Below are 22,215 nucleotides of genomic sequence, written 5' to 3'. Positions count from 1 at the left end.
ACAACATTTTTTCTGATGCACTCCTCAGATTCCTGACTCAGACTGTATTTAATTTCATTCTTTCTTTGAAAGGCTGTAATCTTGTTTCTCTTTACTCGGTTACAGCTGTGTAAATTTAAATTATTTTCTTCTTAGCTTTATACAGCCAACAAAAGAATTTCATCACCCTGAGATGCTCACTGTCAAATATTTGAGTGTGGCAGCCATGAAATGTTGATGAATTCTAGGTAATTCTTGGAACCTGGATCTTTCAATTATGCTTTTGAATGGGAGTAGAGCTGTTTTGTAAAATTTGGCAACTATAGATAGGACTGATGGTACTGATACTATAAATTACAATTACCTTGAAACTTTTCTACTTTATTACAGATAATCCTCTCAGGAAAGCTTAGTCCCTCGGTAAGAATATGAGTTTTAAGTATTGAAACTGTGTCTTCATTGAAACCCCATGTGAAATATTTTTGTTTTCTGCAAAATTGTAGTGCCGTCAAGGAAAGATCCTCCAAACAAACAAATTTTCTTCAATTTATTGTGTGCTTTATTAAGGAGGAGTGCTGTTAAGAGCCTGAGGTTTTTGAATTTATTGTGAAACCTCATTTCCAACAGCTTTCCCATGAGGAAAAAATGGGGGTGGCTTTAAATTTATTCCAGTCATAACCTAGGATTAATACAGAAATTACTGAATGTTCACCTCTCTTTGTTGTGCAAGAATAGCTCAATTTCTATAAGAATATATTTGTCTCTTCCCTCTGCTGGTAGTTGCTGTGCTCCTGGCTGTTGTTGTTACCATTTACCAAGGTAAGAATAGTCTTTGTTTCAGAGGCTCTGAGCCTTCAAATTGGTAACAGAAAAATAAAGGAGACAGGTTTTTAATTTTAGAATTTCTCTGGTTTAATCAGATTTAGTTTATTGAGAAGTTAATACCTTCAGAATGAGATAAAGAAGTGCCAAGCCTGAAAAGTCAAGTGGTCCTAATTAACAAGTTAGAAGCATGACACTTGTTCTATCATCTTTGTTTTGGTTGTGTGCTCACTGTCACCAATATTAAGGATGTGGCCACATTCACTCTGATGGTATTTATGTCAGATACCATTTTCATTTACTATTCAGCCTCATGCTACTTAAAAACGGATACACAAACTAAATGAGATTCTTATTTTTCTTGTGTCTCTTCTCTAGCAATTTTTTACAAAATACAAAGGTGCTACAATGAAAATAATGCATATATCTGCACTTAAAAACTCTGAGATACATAGGAAATGGTTGAATAAACTCTTTAAGGATCTGTCTATTATTTGGGGCATCTAGAACCGTGTGATGTCAGATTCCTCTGTATTTTGCATGGTGAAAGCTGACATCCCACTGGGTTCAACTGTAGTTGGCTTTTTAGGTTGTATCAAGCTGCCCCAAAGTATGTATTCAAGCACTCGATTTGTGAACACCTACGGAAAAACAAAAAAGTCTTATTTTAATTGCTTTGCCCAGCATTACACAAATATTTTGAAGGAAGCTTTGGATCATAATCCAATATTGCAAAATAGGATAAAATGGATTTAACCATGCCACCTTTCTGACACCATCCTGCTCATAATACAGCTTCCAGCTGCAGCAATGATGGGTGGAGAAGACATGCTGAAAGCAACTTCATTACTTAAATGTCTTTCTACAGTTACCAGGTTGATGTGTGTGTATAAATATATAGACATGTACGTATTTACCCAAAAGCTGCATGAAAATTCCTTTTCAGAGATTGTAAATCTGGAGTGTCATAGGACAATTCAGTCCTTGCTGTTCCTAATTTTGAATTCCTGACTGTTGCAACCACTTCTTTCTTTGTTTGTTTTTATAGTTTATCTTTCTTTTAGATACTATATGTATGTTTTTATATGGGTGTTTGACTCTGTGTTACTCATTCTCTGGTATTTTAAGGTACCTTTCTCAGAGATTGGTGTCATTTAATTAAGCATATTTAGGACTAGATTTTTGTTAATTGATGCCTAATTCTTTAGTGCATTTCATACAGGCTTTGTGGTATTCTGAAGACTACCTGAAAAGGCAAAAAAACTTTTATATGAAATGAGATTTTCTAAAATATGTGTTTAAAAAGGAAAGATTTTATTCTTTAGACACCCCCTTTAAATTTATGAAGAAAATATATTTTTATTGAAAGCAGATAATTGATGTTTGCCGAGATTTTCTATTTTTTTTTCATTTCTATCCTCAAGTATAAAAATTTTAGATTTCATGATCATCTATTTTGTAAGTACCTCATCTTCCAAATCTCCATTCAAGTAAAACTTGCCATGCCAGCACCACTATTTTAATATCGATACTGATTTCTATTTTCTTATACTTTATGAAACATGATTGGATACTTTAACCAAACTAAGTTATGTTCAGAATTACTAATGCAATTCTATGATCTAGTTTACTCATAATTAAAGCTGCTGTATAATATTACCTCTTCAGAGCTGCCTGCAAGGCTCTGCCTGAGAAGCTAATTGTTTGGATTAACTTAAAGTCTAGCTTATGATCACAAATGTGTCCCGCAGGAATTTAGTTACCTGGGCTGGGGCACATTGCAAACTGTGGTTTAAGAACATACACTTAAATGCACACCTATTAAGGCTCATTCTTTTCCCATTTATGCTGGTATAAATCACATTGAAATTGCTAGAACTACACTGCTTTTACGGCATTGTACTAGGAGCAGAGGAAGGCTGATTAAATTTATGTTAATTGACACTAATTGGCAGTAAGGACTTGAAGAGGATAAAGTTTTTAATAAAGCATTAAATAGACAGATGATCTGTCTAAACCAACCAAAGGCATTTTCTTAATCTAAAAATCCCGGTGCCTTATTATTCATGTCCTAAAGCTAATTTCTAAACCAAAATCAGCTTACAGGTCCTGGACTACATGTAGTCCTAGAGTATCTTCATAATTAATGCTGGTTTTGCTCTCCCATGCTCAAATAATTTTCCTGTTGGTGACCTACACCTCCAATGTCAGAGCTAATTCAGCACAGAACTTCAAGGAACATTTCCTTCCCAGTTCTGTGGCCTCACTCCATTGCTCTTGACTCTGAGCATCTACTGAATATTCTATTCTTTTATCCAACTGCAAACCTGTGTTTGCCAGGCTGGTTTTTGTCAGACGTAAAGGAAGCTCTCAGCAGATTTTCTTTTTTAAAAATTACTTCTGTGGGTGTCTCCTCCTTTCCTCACTAAATGTCATATGTGCAAAACCAGCACAACTTGCAGGAACCTTTTTCCTAATTCTCTGTCCTCAAAGCCTCCTTGTAATGATGTCAAACTGTTTCTTAAAAGTTGAAGGAAAAAATATGACAGGAACGACAGAAGTTGTTGGAGAAAATAATGGCTGCTTGTAGCCCACACAGTCTTCTGCATTTCCTTCTTCCTGTGGATGCTGCAGAATCCTGCTGAATTGATATTCAGTATTTGTTCTATGTATATGTAGTGCAGAAAGTGTTCAAGAGGAGGAAATTTACCCATGTGTGCATAATATATATATATGTATGAAATATTATATATGTATGAAATATAGTGAAACAATATATACTATATATATATTTGTAGTATGGAAAGAATATTTTTATATAGACACCGTGTATATATGGATTCACTACTGGTATCTGGTTCAGAACAGCATTGATGATCTCCAGATATGTGATGTGTGTGTTACTGCTCTGTCCAGTCAGTGATCACCAGAACTTTCCTGTCCTTCATGTGGGAGTTCTTAGGAAATCTATACTGAGATCCAGGAAAAATAAAAAATATTGAGTTGTTTTGACAACAGTCCATTCTAAATCCTGAAATTGTGATTATTCCTAATTATGTAGAGTATAGGTAGCCAGTAGAGACTGTGTTGGAACCCGAGGCTCTCAGATTTGTTGTGTGATCCTTCTGCAATCTGGCCATTCTGCACAAACAGTGCTCAGCTGCTCAGTTGTCATTGCTTGAAATTTTGCAAGTTAAGGTTAAACCATGAAGCAGTTTTGCTCTTGTTTGGCTTTACTGATGAACTCTCTATAACTTAAGTGTGCATTTTTTGATACTTATTTATGATTTAACCCTGTTACAAACCCAGTGTTGTCACTGGAATTCTTTCCCTGGCAAACTGACATACCCACAACTACCTCCTTAATTATTTAAAATTACTTTAAATGGTTACTCTCTACAGGATATGGCCAGACTAGATGCTTAGAGTAGTGAGCAGTGAATCTTCCTCTGTGTTCCAAACTGCTGAAAACACTCATTTTCAATTTAAATTTGGACTATGGGTTTGCAGATGTAATATTTAAGATGTAATTAAGCACAGATTAAAACTTTGATTGCAATTTGCTGTAATTTAAATACCTAAATCCCTGCTCATGACCACTTATTAAGGATTTAGACGTGTGTGTACAAATTATACCAAATTCCTTCATAATTTTTTTGGAGTTGAGCCTCCCCAGGGTTTACCAGTGCATGAAAACTAGTGCTTAACATAGTCACTTGGTGCTTTGAACAGTTTTCATGGTTATTGGATTAATACTGATGTTATTTAGATATTTAAAAATCCAAAGATGGAAGGAAGAAGGAAAAAAAAAGCCCTGCTGAGCTCCAGATTCTTATTTATTCTTTAATATTAATATGCATCTTATATTTCTCCATTAGAATCAAATCAATCAGTTCCTGACCAGAAGTTTTAGAATAAAGTTTGTCACAAGGCAACTTTCTGATTAGTTTAATCAGACATGTTAAATTTAAATCCTTTAGAAGACGACTGATAAAGAAACCCTGACACATACTCTCATATCTGCAGCAACATTAAGGAATTGCCACACTAATAAAATTCCATCATTTTCTTATTAATTTCTTCTAATTCAACAACTTATTCTCAGTGGATCCTTCCTGATAGTAACCACAGGAAAGGGAACCTGCAGGGAAGTGTCTATTTCCTTTTCACATTCAGTTCCTGAGTTCTGAATATGTTACTTTTCAGAAAAAAATGAAGCAATTTCTCCCTGGTGAGATTTTTAGCTTCATCCTCTGCAAAATCTGTATCAAGCAGCCAGGTAGAAAGAAGTATCAGTAATTTACATTACTGCTATGTGTCAAGCAATGCTGCTCCAAATTTAGGAAACAAAGCTCTGTGACAGAGAGGAGGGAGGTGGTACAGGTTTTTAAGAAGCATTGATTCCCTTGGATGTTGGTTATGCACCACCTGTCTTACTATTTCCACCATTGCTTTCCCTATTGCCAGCCTTCCCAGCCTTTCTGCAAATTTTCCCTGTCATTTATTCTCCAGAAATTACATGACACTTAATACTGTACAGTCTGAAGTATAACTCTTCACTTTCTTCATGGACCACTTCAGGCTGTCTGCACACTTTACCACGTAAAGGAAAATTCCCCAGTGTATATCACATTTTTACAAATCTGTGGAGAGAAAAAATTTTGGGAATAAATTAGTTTTCTACTGCAAATCCAGGATCAACAACAGCTTCATGTACTTGGCTTGGGCAAGCATCCAGTACAGTGAATGAGTGAAGTCTGAGTTGCAACACCTGCAGACTGAGGAACTCTTTTTTTGAGGTACACTTTTAAAGTTCCATGATTTATCTTTTTCTGGACTGATTACAGGCATATTCTGCTTATTCTGTGTGGCTTGTTTTCATAGTTGTTCACAGACTGCTGTTCTATGAATAAACTGAATAAGGACTTGTTGTTTTTTCCATGAACCTGCCAAGCTCTGTGGCCTCTTCAGGACCCAAAAGATCCCCGTGATCAAGTCAGCAGATGACAAAATTCATTTACTTCTCCGTGACTAATTCTTCTCCCTGATTTTCCCTACCATTATTTGTACAGGAATATTTCTAATCATCAATGAGTATGATTTGTGGATTAAATTCTTTAAAAATACCTCTGTACTTTGAATCAGGCCATTTACTGGTATATTGTTCTGATACTTTTAAAATCTTTACCATTTATTGATGGAATCTCTCCCCTGCCCAAATTTAAGGAAAAAAATATATTAAAAAATAATATATATATATATCCCCAAGATTTAGAATGTTACTTCCAATTTAGAATTATCCCCTATCTAAATCTGTCACAAAGGTAGATAACCCCTCTTAAATTAGAATGGGTTGAGGTCTTTTTAATTAAAAAAAACAAAAACACCAAAACAAAGCCAATATATAACATATACCACAATTTTTGTAGTTGCTTTGTACACCTATAAGCCCTGACATAGTTCTTCAACAATTATTAAAAAAGAAAAAATACTGCAATTGTCCAATTTCATGCAAAAAAAAGTGACTGCTTTGTATAAATTATATAGGTAAATTTCATTTACTTGAACTTGATTATTTTTTATTTATTTAGCACCTTTTCAGATCCTTATAGGTTGGAAAAGATCCAGACGTGACACTTTGGCATGCAGAAAATGCAGATGAAAAGGAAACAAAAATGAGCATTGTTTTTGTTTGCTAATAAAGATTCAAATAAAGAGCACAGAATTCAGAATATGCCAAAGCAGCACCTTTTTTAGAGTTCTCTAGAACAGAAAATAAAAAAGACCAAGTAGGACTGGCAGCCTCTATGATCTGTAGTCATTAATATCTTAACAGGTCTCAAAATCTGAAAGATTTTGTCCTGGCACAAGCATCTGTGCCAATGAAAACCCCTGATCCAATGACATGATCCTTCAGCTTCTCTAGGCTTTCTTAGGATTTTCTGGTAAGGTTTAGGACTCTTCAGCTGAAAAGCACTTGCAAGAATGAACCAGTGCTGCTTGCTCAATCCTGTATGTTGTGTAATAGATTTTACTAAAAATTAAGAGGGTGACCAACAGGAAAAAACACTGAAACTCATAATAAGTTTGTTTTAGCTGGTTTTTTTTCTGCTGCATTTGATTTTTAGAAGATTTATTGATATACAGCTGGTCTAGCCTTTGCTGTTTGGGATACTCCAATACCCTTGTCAGTTTAAAGAACTGGAATTTTTGTGTATGACTTTGGCTGTGTCTCCAAGTGGGCAAAAAGAAGCTGTGCTTATGCAGAAAGACTCGTTTGAAGCAAGAGACTAAAAATGCATCTGAAAATCAATGTATAAAAAGAAAAACATAAAGATTAAAGTTTGAAAATTTGAAAGCGTTCAGACAGCTTGAACAACAGAACCAAGCAGTTGTAAACGTCCTCCAAAAGCCAGACATGGTTTCTTGTTTTGGAAGTAAAAACCATAGAAAGTAGGCAAAGCAGCAAGGGAATTTCCATTCAGTCACTTGTTAAACATTTTTCAAGAAGAACGGTGTGAGCCCGTGTGGCATTTCTGATGCCTGTATTAGTTACTGGGAAAATCAGACAGGGCAAACCCTCTTTTCATCGGGATCAAAAGGGAAAATACTGAGAGACAGTAAACACTGATTCTTGGAGGAAGATGTTTCTGGACAAAGAACCAAGCCCTAGGAATTACTGAGGAGAAGTTATAGAAAAAAGCTTATGCAATTCCCTGACTTTAAAATACTTTAAAATAATATGCTAAGGTCACACATTTTGTGTAATGAAACGACCACAATTTCTGTCAGACATAGTCTTAGTAGGAGAAATTTGGAGAGAAGACAATTTTATTTTTATTTTCCTTTTTTTCCCTTAAAAATTTTAAGAAAAGGAAAAACAAGTGATAGTTTAATATTTTCTAGATCATACATGCTATAAACTCTTTGGTACAGTGCCTCAATCTCATTGATGCTTAGATAAAATATTTTATCTTTTCAAGTTTTCCTGCTGTGACCTCCTCTTCCTTAGAATGCACTTTCCTTCAAATCAGGACTTTATGTTCCCACTTGTCAGTAATTGAACCCAAAGCACAGCAGAAATTATTCAGATTTAAATTGTGCATTGGACTAGACATTAGATTGTCACTCAGAGCAGCTCCGAAGCCAGCTCTGATCCATAGGGATTTTATAGCAGTTTACCTCAGAAGACCTCAGAACTCAGGTAAGACAGCAGAACGCTGTGATGCTGCAGGGAATCACTGACACTGAGATACCAGAGACACTCATTGAAACTCACAAAGATAATACAGAACCAGCACCAAATATATGGGGCATGTCTGTATTCAGGTCTGAGTTGGAATTTAAAAAAAAAATCTTTTGTTCTTCTTGTTACATAGATCCTTTAGCAGTGGTACCAGATGGATCCTTATTGGTATAAACAAAGTCCCTGGAGGTAAATGAATTTGTAACATCCATTGTTTCTCATTGAATATATAGGGAAGTGTTGAAGAAATATGTTGTGCAATTCGAAATGTCTTGTGGGGAAAAGAAGTTATTGATAGTGCAAGTTACACACATGTGGGACTGTGACAGTAAATGTTGGTCTAGTGCACATCTGCCAATTATCTTTTCTATATTTTTTTCTTTTCAAAATAATGTTCTTTTTTTACACTGTTGGTTAAGTTTTTAATATTTTTTCTAACGATTTTCACCTGGCAGGTGCATTGTCAAGAAAACAAGATGTCCCTCACCAGGTGAAACACAAAAACTTCACTTCTGTGAAATACAGGAACTTCCCTTTCCTAGCCTCCAGCAGTTTGAAACTCAGGGAGTTTGGAAGGGGACTACATCCCTTTGTGATGACAGGGTGGAGATTTCAGCAGGACCAGACTTTACCCATGCAGAAGAAAATAGATGCCAAATACCAATTCTGGAGTCTGCAAGGATCCTGACTGAGCTGGTGCCTTTCAGAGAGGAGCTCAACAGAAGGTGGTAGCAGGTAAGAACCACTTCCACAGAAATTATATTGCATTTTTGAGAGTTATGGGCATAAGGCTTCACAAAAATACACAGGAATCTCTTCAGACCTGCAAATTTCACTGGGTTTTGAATGTCAGGTGATGGCAACTGCAGATACAACTTTACTTTCTATTTCCCTAAATTTCCTTCTCTATAGAGGATCTTGAGATTGTTCACATGAAATTAAGTACAGTGTTGTCAATTCTAAAAAATCCTATAAAATCTCCAGCTCCTTTCATTTCTGTGTGAAAGTTTCTCTATCACATTCTTTATAATTTTTTTTTCTTAAGCTGCTTAATTGTTCCTTTAGAGTGATGTAAAGGAAGTGGAAGAATAGATTTGCAGGGAGTTGTTTTGAGGTCTGGTTTTGTTTCTGTGTTTTGGGAGAATGAGGAGAAGGGTCTTACTGATAATACAGAGAATTTTCAGAGGCAGTATCAAAGAGCATCTTCATAAACCTCATTCTGAATTAGTGATGTAAAATGTGGCTGTCATATTTATCAAGAAGGTAAGCCTTGCCTATTATTCCTTCAATCATTAAAGTAAATATTCAATGTGAGAAAGTATTACTGTGGTTTTTTATACTACTGTGTGTTGAAAAACTTGTATGGAGCTCTCATTCAATTTTTGTAACATTGTGTTTTGAAGATCATACTTTACCAACAAAGCCCGTGATGTTCAGAGTGAATTACAAATGTAAATTGCACTTTGTTATGACAAACAAAGAGCTCCATGGTATACATTTTTGACCTGCCTATGTGTGTTTGAAGTTTAAACGATCATAAAATATATATTGATTCATAATATTTATACTTTCCTGCCTGGCATTTCAAATGTCAAGAATGAACCTAATTTCATTGTGATAAATACAGACTTTGAGTAGCATAAATTAAACAACAACAACAGCCATTCAGTATATAAAGTCCTTTTTAAAGACATAAAATCAGTGATGACTTAAAAAGTACAGAGTAATGACAGTTTTAGTTCTGAGATGATTCCTTCTGTATTGTTACTGTTTTCCTTGTGTTTCCTTCTGTTACTACAGTAGTATATTTATTTCTCAAAACAGATATGCCAATTAAGGAAGATTTAGCCACCACTGAGCAAAAATCCACCCTACTGAGATGCAGTGGTACTTCTGTTGTCATAATATATCAAATATGCATTTAAACAATTAGTAGAAATTGCAGTAAACATTTTCACTCTTTTGGCTTATTAGATGTAAATTAAGAATACACTGGAGTAGCAAAACAAAATATTCAGAAGTTAAGAGAACCACAAAATTAGGTTGTATATGCAAGCCTTTCTCTTCATCTTTTAAAAATAAGTTCTTAAAAACTAAAGCCTAGAAGAAGAGAGTTTGTAATGTACTAGAAAAAGAATTCGTTTAGATTTTTCTTCTGTATTTTGTGTAGAATTTTTTTTTCTATCCAACCCATCTGAAAAAAAGACAATAAAATTGTACAAATCTGCTGCTTGAGTTCAGCCCATCAGATGAAAATTGAGCTCAAGGCATGAAGCGGAACTTTTAAATATATTTTCTACATCCACTCAAATTATAGTTTCTGCACTGAAGGTAGAAGTGACCAAGAGTACAGGTAAAAAAAAAAAGCAAGGTAGGACCAAACATGGGAGAGTTAAAAGTTTTCCCTGCTGTTGGAGAACTGTGAGTGTCTGATTGAGAGGTGATTGATATTAGCTTAGTATTTTTCTTCTTTTTCTGAGTGCCTGCCCTTCCACAGGAATCTTCACCTTTTTTTAATCTTACAGAGAAGTCGATCTCCTCTTTTTAGATGTTTAGTGAATAATGGCTATTAATACCTACACAAGCTTATTGTGTAGGTATTAATATATAGTATAAAGTTTTCTTCTATATTTTTTCTTGGGAAAGATTCACCTTGGAACCACAGAAGCCGTCCCTGTTGTCAGCAGAATTCTCTCATGGACCTGTGTGTGACAACTCTGTAATGGTTTAAGGCCAGCTGGCAACTAAGCACCACATTCCCCCACCAGTGGGGAATCAGAAGGGTGAAAGATCGAAAATTCATGTGTTGAGATAAAGGCATTTTAATAGGGAAAGCAAAAGCTGCACACACAAACAGAGCAAAACAAGGAATGGATTTACTGCTTCCCATGGTTGGGCAGGTGTTCAGCCATCTCCAGGGGAGCAGGGCTCCATCACACATAACAGGGACACATAACATTCCACTTGTCCCCCCCTTCCTCCTCTGTTTCCCACTTTATGTCCTGAGCACGATGTCATATGGTCTGAAATATTCCTGGGGTCAATTCTGGCTGTGTCCTCTCCTGACTCCTTGTGCCCCTCCGGCCCACTCACTAGTGTGAGAGGCAGAAAAAACCTTGGCTCTGAGTAAATCCTGCTCAGCAACAACAAAAACATCTCTATGTCATACACAGTCTCATACAAACCCAAAACACAGCCCCATACCAGCTGTTGTGAAGCAAACTAACTCTAGTCTAGCCAAAACCAGCACAAACACATAGAAGTGTTTGATGCTTTAGTAATTGTAGATCTTAATCATTTTGGCCCCTCTCTCTTCTTTTTAATACAGTGGTCATGTAGCCCTAAAACAAACAAACAAACCAAACAAAAAAAAAAAAAAATCAACACAGAAAAGTAATCCCCAGAACAAAAAAACCTGGCTGAACATCCAAAGTCCTAGTCATTAATTAGAGAAACTCACAGCAGAGCAGTTAAAACACACCTGTGCCACACATGTGGCCTTGGTATGCTAGGCATCTTTTTTAAACAATTACAATGTTAATTCTTAACAAAACAACGGACATCTGGTCCACTCTGAACAAAGGATCATAGAAAATTGGCAGATTGAAACGGACTATCAAGTCCATTATACTACATTTGGAGGTAATCTAAACCTGTTGCTTCTGGAGAAGCCAGGCGTGATCTCTCTCGTGCTGTGGCAAATGAACAACTGCTCCACTCACTGCTTTCTCTAGGACTTCTGTCAGAAAATTAATTTTCACTGTAGCTTACATAATAATCAGAACAAGTTGAACTATGCATTTAAGAAATGCTGACCTTTTTAATATGAGAGTTTTCTTTCAATGAATAATTTCTGCAGATGTGGTAGCTATTTCTGACAATATGAACATGAGACTTCAACAAACTTCAGCTTATGAGTTTGTCACATATTCTCCAGGCATTTACTTTTCATCTTAGTCATGGCTTGATTTCTTTTCCTGTGCATAGAGCTTAAATTGCTTCCAGGAATAAGAGATGATATAACTAAATGTCTGTACCTTTGAATCCTTGTGATTTCAGATATGGGAAGGTGCTCTGGAGTCTGTGACCACAGACCAACCTGGTCAGGTAGGGATGCATGGCAGGTTGACCCTGGCTGGATGCCAGGTACCCACCAAAATCTCTCTCATATTATCCCCTGCAAGTGGAGAGGGAAGAGAAAATATAACAAAGGGTTCATGAGTAGAGATAAGGACAGACAGAGAGCACTCAGCAAATACTGTCAGGGGCAAAACAGACTAGAATTAGAGATATTAATTGGATTTATTCATAGCAAAATTGGAGCAGGATACTGAGAAGTAAAATAAGACCTTAAAAAAACCCACCACCCCCTTCTTCCCAGCTCTACCTCCTCCCCTCCAACAGCACAGGGAGAGAGAGAGGGAATGGGGTTATGGTCTGTTCCTCACCTATTGTTTCTACAGCTCCTCAGGGAGAGGATTCCTTTCCTTGCTCCAGCATGGGCCCCTCCCAGCAGAGATGGTTCTCCATGAACTTTTATAATGTGGGTCACCCTTCCACGGGGTCAGTCCTCCAGACACAGCCTGCTCCAGCCTGGCTCCCCTACAGGGTCACAGGTCCTGTCAGGAAACTGCTCCAGGGTGGGCTCCTCTCTCCATGGGTCTGCAGGTCCCTGCCAGGACCCTGCTGCAGCACAGGACTCCCACAGGGTCACCTCAGCCTCATCTCAGACATCCCCCTGCTCTAGAATGGGTCTCCTCCCCGGGCTGCAGGTGATCTCTGCTCCCCTGTGCCCTCCTTGGGCTGCAGGGGAATCTCATCCCCCAGTTCCTGGAGCACCTCCTGCCCCTCCTCTGCACTGCCCTTGGTGTTTGCAGAGCTGCTCCTCTCATGTTCTCACCCTGCTCTTCTCTGGCCACAATTACAGCTCGGCCAGACCTTTTCCTTTTTTTTTTTTTTTTTTTTTCCTGTTATCACAGAGGCATTATCACCATTTCTGATGGGCTCAGCCTTGGCCAGCAGCAGGTCCATCTTCGAGCCACCTGGCATTGGCTCAGCTAGACATGGAGCAAGCTTCTGGCAACTACTCACAGCAGCCACCCCTGTAACCCCCCTACTACCAAAACCTGCAAAAGACCTGGGTTATGTAAACCCAATACAGGATATTAATCAGCTATTACATTATAAGACCAGTTTGAGGAAGTTTCTGGCAAGAAATTTCTTTATGTGTAACCGTTTGCTTTTTTTCCCTTCACACAAATGTTGATGATTAGTTTAAAAATATCAATGATTGCATAAAAACATGAAGGTTTTCAACATATGCAATCTCCCCATATCTTTGATAGCTTCACTGATGTTAAAAGAAAAAAAATGCAATTAATATATTATTTAATTTCTGATTCCATGTCCTTACGTTAATGCAACATTATTTTTATCCAATTTCTTCAACTTACTTAGAAGCTAAATAATTTTCTTACTATCTCTGTAACCTCCTGTCTACTATATGACTCAATCTTTAGATTAAGATCTCCCTTCAAGGAGTAATAACAAAAAATACAGTAAAAAGATATGGTTCTGATCTGTCTTCAGCTTGCTTTCTTATGGCTTCTCTCTTAACATTTTCCATTGGCAGAGTTTTGAAAAGACTCAAGTGTTTGTTTTTTCTTCTGTCAAGACAGAGTAGATGAAAATGTTTTCTCTGAGACAAGTAGAGAGACATTTCCCACTTAACAGTAGAAAGGAAATTAAAAGAAGAACTGGAAACTGGATTTTTTCAAGGTTTGGAAATGCGTAATAAGAAAAAAAGCAATAGCTTAATACTCTCTAGTGTATGCACAGTGCATTCTAAATAATAGCTAATTGCATCACTTACCCAAGATATTGTTAACAAAACATTTTAAAGCTCATTTCCTCTAATGCAGAGTGCATTTCTCTAATTCAGAGTGAAATATATGTGTACCTATATACATATATATAGATACACACACACATATATATACACACGTGCCAGAAAAATGTGTGTATTGTCAGTGTCTACAGATTTTACTCTCATTTTCAAAGTAATCAGCTAAGCTTTTGCCACACAGGGAAATTTTGGGAGCTTTATGCAGAAGTCCAGGAAAAGGAGAAAAAAGATCATATAATGAAATAAAAGTATTAGTACAGCTCTGTGAAATACAGAGTAGTAACTTCATCATGCCACATGCATCCTTCTGGCCCACACATTACTCAATATAATGGAAAAAGTCCAAAGAAATATTAACTGGGAGGAAAACAAAATTGAAAAAACACCTGCAGCTGATGGCAGAGATAGCTGTGGATGGCAGAGTATAGTTCACTCACCAGTGTCTTTGAAGGAAGGAGTAAAAGTGAAATTTTAGCACAGAGGTAATTGTCAAGGAGAATAAGAAATTTTCATTAATGGAGAGCTGAAAATTTAACCTCAACCTCTGAAATTTCTCTTTAATAGAAATAGAGTTAAATATGCATTTATGTCTCACTGAAAAAAAATTCTAGGCTCCTGTTCTGATATCTTTGCTGTCCCATTCCCTGTGTAATTGGGACTACAGATATGCTGCATATTTTGAACTGAAGCCTCCCCAAGAGTCTGGTGACTTCTGCTTCCAAAAGCAAGGGCAAACTAAAAAGGATATCCTCAGATCAAATGGATTTCTTCCCTGCTGTAAACTTCGAAAATGGCTGGAGGCTTCAATGGTCCTATGAATTTGTTCTAATGTTATATCTAAAAAACTAGGTTCTTCCTTAGTATTTTCCATTTTGAATACTTCTTTTTTTTTTTTCTTCCCTTTTTGGCCCCTCAGGCGTAAAAGGAAAAAAAAAAAAAACCAACAAAGACCCCCATATTACTTAATTTTTTATCTTTCTATTGGTTTGGTGGAGATTTTTTTCCATGTCTTTCTCATGATGCTGATTTCTGCTGTGATATGTGTGTGCCAAGATCAGATAACTTGGTTATCAGCCATGTAATGACAACATGATTCTTTTCACACCCCATTTACAGTAGTGTAGCTCAAGATGGTTTATTTCTCCTCCTGCTTTACTGGGAAGATCACAATCATTTCTCTGTCATTTGCCCTCTCTCTGATCAGTTGTATCTCAAGACTGATATGAAAATTATAATTTTCCTGTAATATTTTCTCTGTGAATGCTATTACTCCATTGTATTTGCTTTAAATCAGATCCAGCATCTGGAAGCTTTATTTTGTATTCCAGCTCAGACTGTAAATGTGGATTGAATTTATTTCATTGAAAATGAAGTTAATGATAGACCACTAAGTTCTATCGTATGTCCCTGAATGTTGAAATCATTTGCTATTGCTAATGTAGACTATAAACCCAAATTCCTCTACAGTCATCAATTCTAGCTAGAAATTTATTCAGGGTGTCATCTTCACCTCCTCACTGCTTGATTAATGTGCTCCAGTGTGGTATGTTTAAAGAATGTAGAATGGCTGCGTTAGTTGACTCCTATAGGGTCTTTGCCTTTTCAATTTCTTCCATCTCTTTCAAATTCCAGAGCATTCTTGTGCCACATGCCTCTTGTTTGTTCAGAACAAAACTTCTCCTGCACAATCACTCAGGAAAGGTCTAATGCAGAGACTAAAATTCGTAAAAGCCTCTGAGATTCTTGTTTGCCAAGCACAGGAGAAAACCCAAACCATCGGATGTTCACTCAAACCACTCAAGATTTCTTTCCTCTTATCTTCTTTACCATCCCATGTTTGAGTTATGAAGGAATGTGTTTTAACAACATGGCAGAGATTGATGTGCAAATAGCATGAACGTTTGCATGTTGCATCTGAATATACCCTTTATGCTCTTTTACTGTTTTACAAGAATGAGTGTGGTCTGAGCCTTGAGAAATTACGAGGAAAGATTACAGGTGCCAGTGTGCAAAACGGATTATAATGACCTTTATCAACTGCAAAAAATAAAGAAATCTCTGAGAGGACAGAAAAAAAATCTGCTTAACCAATCTTCTGCAAGTTGTGATTTGCATCCTCTGAGCACATTCATGCCTGTTCTCATCACAGATTTTTTTTCAGCTGAAGGAAATTTTAGTTCTTACTATGCACTCTTCTCTTTGTAAGAACCAAGCTTTGCACAGTGGGCACCGTGGTAGATTATCTGGTGGGGTCTTTGCCATATTCATAGATCTTGAAAAGTGTGTAGGTATCTCTAGGTTCACAGAAAAAGTATATTTATCTCACTAATGAGCTGTCAACACTTTCTGTTCCTGTAATAAATATTCGGGTGCTCATCTTTTCAGCTTGTCCCAAGGTATAACACAACCAGCAAATGTATTCTCAAGGTTCCACAGTGGATGCATTGCTCAATGTTTCATACAGGACTAGCAGCAGATCAATTAACAAGTGATTGCCTGCTTTACATGGTTCTTTTTCAGGTCATTAACTTCTTGAGGAATGTTTAGGGAAAGTACTACCTCTTGCCATTTAAACTGCTAAAAAACCTAGTCAATTACTATGTAAATCACTCATTCTAAGTAACTTGGTGTTGTCTTACTGAGATTCTAATAGAGTTGCTCATTACTGGTTTTGCCTCTCAATAGTTGATCTCTACATAGAAGTATGTTTTCCACTTTATGACTTATCATAAACAGTAAAAATTGCTAGCACGTGATTAATCCTGCAGTGAAGTAATATGTTTTAACTTTAGTCTTTTTTTCGTTTACACTTACTGTCCTTTATTTAATACATAAAGGGAGACGTTAAGGATTTAACAAATGCAATCTCCATTCGTATGGATGAGTTTCAGTAAATATCTAGATTAAAAAATGTAAATGTGGAAACACCCTGGCTTTTGGTCTATTTCCTGGGGTTTTTTTAGTTATCTGATTTGGTTTCCCTTATAAGATCAAGATAGCAACAGATGAATCTGAGTGATTCCATTTTGGATAGGTGACTCAAATAATTATGTGTAATTTTGATTATAGTGGGCTATGTGATCAACATGTTAGAAATCAGAGTATTTTTAAACACTTGGGTTTTGCCTACCAAAACGTAGACTTTAACATTAAAAATTTAGAATTAAAGGGGTATTAAAGGAGACCACTACCATTAGTTAAAGTATAACATATTTAGTCCATACATATTATGGCCAACACTCTCTTAAAACTTCAGATTAATTATCATTTTGATATCTTTGCCAAGAAATATATCTTTGATTGCAGTTAGAATGTTACTGCTAATATTTCACTTAAATCATACTCATGGCAAATTAAATTGATTCTTCTTGCCCTACACCTGATAGAAATGGTGAAGAGTACCGTGCCACTTTCTATGCAAGTTTGTATCCTTTTCAAAATTGAATCACTTTATCTTTCATTTTTAACTGTAAATTGTTGGGTTAAAATTTCCTCATAGATTATACCTTCTAAAATGTCATCAGTCTTGTTGCTTTTCCTTGAATTCTCTTCAGGGCATCTATTAGTTACTAGTTATAATATATTAAAAAAAAAAAAAAAAAACAACGTTATCATGGTTTGGACTAGAATGAACAGTAACTGCTCTGGAAAACACTCAGGAAAGTCAGGAACTGCTACTATCCGTGGTGCTGAAAAAGGCTAGCTTAACAGGGAATAATCTATACATAACCATCTACCCCAGAACTGCAGTAAATTTTGGAATTCAGGGATAGTAGTAGCTCCTATAGATACTCTGAATGTGATATATTGCAGCACAGGCATCTGGTTTGAAACAGTTATTGGTGGGCTACAAACTAATTCTCTCTCTGAAACTCACCTTTTTGTGCCACTTTACCATAAATTGCTCATGACCCAAAGGGACATTTTGTTCTTCTAGGTTTTGCAATGTCTGTTGTCTACTAAACTGGAATTTCAATTAGCATGAGATGACATCTACAGTAAGAAAAAAACTGAAACACAATTTTTAAGTGCAATCCAAGAGTGATGGATTTTATTAAAATAACTTATTCTGCTCATCTCTACCAAAGAATAAAACTAGATTGGAGGGAGGGGAGATGTTTTGTATTTATTTGGTTTGTTGGTTTTTGTTTGAGGGGAGGGGGATGGTGTTTGTTTTGTTTAAAAAATACTTTGAATTAAAGGTTTGGTCTAGAATTCCAATGACCTGATTTTATTCCATAACAGATTCTTCTGTGAAACCCAGTGTGTCAGTTTATTCCCATGTCTCTTATTTTGGGTAAATGTATAAGTGGATATTTGTTAACATACCAAATAAATTCAGACTTAAGCCTTGCATTTAGAGATAAAATCAAATTCAATGTATTTTTATTATTTGTTTTATGATTACCAGTATGGTAAATCAATTTCTGTTTTTAGCATTTTTCAAATCAGATCCAATACAAATTAATTAAGTTGTGCATATTGCTTGCACTTTAAGAAATGATACACTGTGATAAATTATTGAGTGAAGAGCAGAAAATGTAGCTGGCAAATATTTTTTAGAATTCTAGCTTTAGATAATCACTGTTTATTAAAATACTAATGAAAACACATCACTGTAAAGTGAAAATTGATCTCTAGTAACTTATAGCTGTAAAACACTGATGCAATCATTTGCATTTACAGCACCATATCCTACATGATGGGTCTCTGATACAAACATAACTTACACAAAGCCTCCAAAACACTTTGTCTTACCATGTGGTATGGCACATAAAATAATACCAGTGGCATTACCAGGTAGAAAATCACCACTTTAAAATGCAAAATAACTCCAAACTGTTGTGCAAGATAATGAAACTGGAACATTAAGGAATACAGCAATATGGTGATCCTTTATAAATTACCACAATTAGACCTCTTTTGCAAAGTATGAAGATTTCTGTCGATTTCTGTGGACCAACATTTAATTAAATTAGCCTTGAAAGAGGTGAGGTTAATCTGCTGTATGTACGCCCTTTGTAGATTTGCTGATTAAATGCCCACTTTGTTATAATTAAGGATATGTGGTTGTAAATTGCAAATTAAATATGTACCAAATTAGATAATGGTGTAACTATATGTTAGTTTCTCTTGAGGACACACACTAAATATTCCCCTTTGAAATGTTACCTACCTATATTGTTGAGATTTAGAAATGATATATCTAGTTTCAGAGCAATGAGTTTCTATTAGTTTTCTTTGCTTATACTACAGGTCACCTTGCATTTTTAACTTGTTACTTTGCTTCTACAGAGAGCGAAATATTTGAAGTATCATGAAGGCACTGTAAAAGAAAAACAAAAGAAAAACAAACAAAACAACAAAACACCAGTAGTATTAAATAGGGGCTTGAAAGCAACAGGAGATGGGAAAAGGATGAATGTGTCAGGAAAGGGAAAAAAAAAAGGAAAGAAATGAGAGAATGACAACAGGGGAACTTTGTGGTCTCTGACCATTGCAAATTTTCCTATGCACTCACATAAATCACAGAGAAAGAAAGAGAGAAATATTCAACCAAAGAAAAATCCCCATTATATCACATGCACATCTTCGCTCTTTGCCTTTTCAAAGTAGGCTTAGAAAGAACAAAGGGCTTAGAACTGTTCAATGATATTATGCCAGGGAAGTACTGTACTTGGGGTTCCATTTTTTCACCTCAAAGAGGATTTAATTCAGCTGTCAGAGAGGGCTTTCTAGTTTGTAGATGGAGAGAGAATTCTGTTTGTTCTTTAAAAACAGTCCAAAACATTCTAGTCTTTGTGAAAAATTCTTGAAGCTTGAATAGGAAATAAATTCAAAGTCAAATTCCCAATTAAGTTAACCATGATGCTTGCTTCTTATTCCTCAGAGAACAGTACATCACTGTTCTATTGAGGCTAAAAATAAGCTTCATATAAAAATGAGTGTTCACTTCATCATAGCTTTTTTTTTTTTAATTTTATCTGAAAGTCAAACAGGTCTTAAAGTTATAACAGGTCAGTTATTGTAATTTCATTTTTTTCACTGGTGCCCTTATTTTTTGATCTATCTTAGGCTGGAGTTACATACCTGGGCTGTGAAAGTCAGGCACAATATGAATTGACCTGACCCCATAATAATTCCTCCCTTTTTAAAAGCAGCCGTAACACAGACAAAGAGCACCAAGACAAACATCTTTCCATAAGTAATTTTTCTTTGATAATTTTGAGGAAGACAGTCTATGATACTTTCTGAAATAATGTTATGGTGGCCATCAACACTTGCTTAATTTTTCTACCTTTACTTTGGATATGGTGAGGAAAGAAAAATTATTTGTACCATCCTGCTAGGAATTGCTGTCACTAGAGCTATACAAATACTGTATTTTTGGTTTTGAAAAGAAAGATTAGAGTTTAACCTGTGTCTTCCCTTTATTTGTGTTTCAAATTTTGTGGAATAAAAAGACATGTCAAGGACAAAAAAAAATATTTGAGGTAGATTTCAGCTTCTGGTTTATATAAAAAGTCTTTTGTTATGTTACCAAAGGAAAATTATTAAAGACCTTAGGTCATCAATTTGGCTTACAGCACGTCACTATTAGTGATGACAAATTCAACTGAGTTCTCACTATGAAAATAGTTTTTAAGAAACATGATTTAAGCGTGAACTTAAAAAATGGTACCTGCGGGCTTGGAATTAGTGAAATACAAACAATTTTCTATATGTACATATCTATTTTTACTCAGATTGATGACATCATATCAGGATAAGCTCACTTCAACATTCTGCTTCCAGCTAAGATAAAGACTGAGCAACTCTTTACACATCACCAAGAATGACTCATATACAAGGAAGAGTCACAGCAAACTTTGTTACACTGCAGGTTTTACCTATTTTGGAAGGCATTAAATGGCTTCCTTATTTCTTCTGTCTGTCTATATTTTTTCAAATAGAAAAGTTGTCACATAAAGAATAGACTTTCTCTTTGCTGTGTAGGAACTAGAGGCAGGCACCAAGGCCATCAGTGGTGACAAGGAAGGTGCACCCAGCAGGGTGTTTATAGCTTGGACTCAGCTGAATGAACATGCTAAACTAGATCCTGCACTGGTATAAATGGAATGAAGTTCCCACTGATGCTGAAAGAAATCACACCAGCTGAGGACCCCACATCAGAATTATCTTAAATCCTGTAGGGGAAAGGATTAGGATGTGACCCAGCACTTTCTTCATAATACAGGAACAATTTAATTCCAGGAATTCTTACTGTGCAGTTTTGGAGTTGGAAATATTAACGTGCTTTTTATTGTGTTTATGTGCAGGTTAAAAAAATTACAATTTATTCTTTCTGCTAGGGAAGACTCACTCATATATAACATGTATGTACAGATTATTTCAAGTCCAGCTCTAATCCCAGGCTTGTGATAATACTGGGGTAAAATATTTATGTAATTATATTCAAGTTAACATATTATTGCATTAGTTTTACACTGACTTAACTATGTAATCTAGGCATGAGTTTGCAAATGTTGATGTAAAGCAGAATAACTCATCTGATTTATACCTAATAAGAGCCTGGTTTTATACCTTATTGCTGAATTTTTTGAGGGTTTTTTTTTCCTCTCCCAAAAGACAAAATTCTTGTTTGTTTGGAAGGGGTTTTTAACCTCTTGGCTGAGTGATACATTTCTGTTTATCAGCCACCTGCATCTCCTCAATGCATTCTGAGGCTAAAATCAAGGCATAAGAAAGTCCAATTTTAAATTCAATCAGTTCCCAAGTTGTCTGATGCAATGGTTTCCATTTCAACAGCTGCTTCTGTCTACTTCACCCACACGGAGGAACCAGCTTCCTCTGGAGATCTGAAAATGTACAGTTGGCAGCCAAAATTCAATTTAAGCCTGGCCAGGTACAATTTTATTGGCACTGGTCCCAGGTCTTGCAATTGACTTTTAACCCCCTCAGAGCTTTCCTTGTGTGCCTGATAGAGCTGTGCACTGCGTGACAACTTCAGTGAAGACCAACTGCTGACTTTTGTTGCTCTGTGCAGCAAAATGTTTTGAGCTCATAAACCATCAGCTCTGCATTTGAGTGGCATTTTTAAGAAGCCTTCATGTTAATTATCCTCACAGAAAATAGCAAGTTACACATGCTGTTATAAGCAACTGCTTTCTAAAAGCTACACTGGAGAATACTGCTCACTTTCTTGAAAACCATGATCCCTAATGTTCAACTTTTTTGCCTTTGAAAATACTTTTCTTACTTT

The 22,215-nt window shown here is 36.0% G+C and overlaps 1 long non-coding RNA gene across 1 annotated transcript in view; it reads left to right on the top strand.

Moving 5' to 3' along the window:
• Positions 1-2,363: 2,363 nt before the first annotated feature.
• LOC148224626 (uncharacterized) overlaps positions 2,364-22,215 on the top strand; it is a 41,916-nt gene continuing 22,064 nt past the window's right edge. The window contains exon 1 of the long non-coding RNA XR_015800382.1: positions 2,364-8,782. This is a non-coding gene — a long non-coding RNA (uncharacterized LOC148224626). The remainder of the gene's footprint in view (positions 8,783-22,215) is intronic.

Source organism: Sturnus vulgaris, chromosome 2 (genome assembly GCF_052056855.1).
Source record: "Sturnus vulgaris isolate bStuVul1 chromosome 2, bStuVul1.hap1, whole genome shotgun sequence".
Taxonomy (NCBI): Eukaryota; Metazoa; Chordata; class Aves; order Passeriformes; family Sturnidae; genus Sturnus; species Sturnus vulgaris.
The sequence above is the reverse complement of the archived record's forward strand: the minus strand, read 5'-3'. Positions and strand labels throughout refer to the sequence as shown.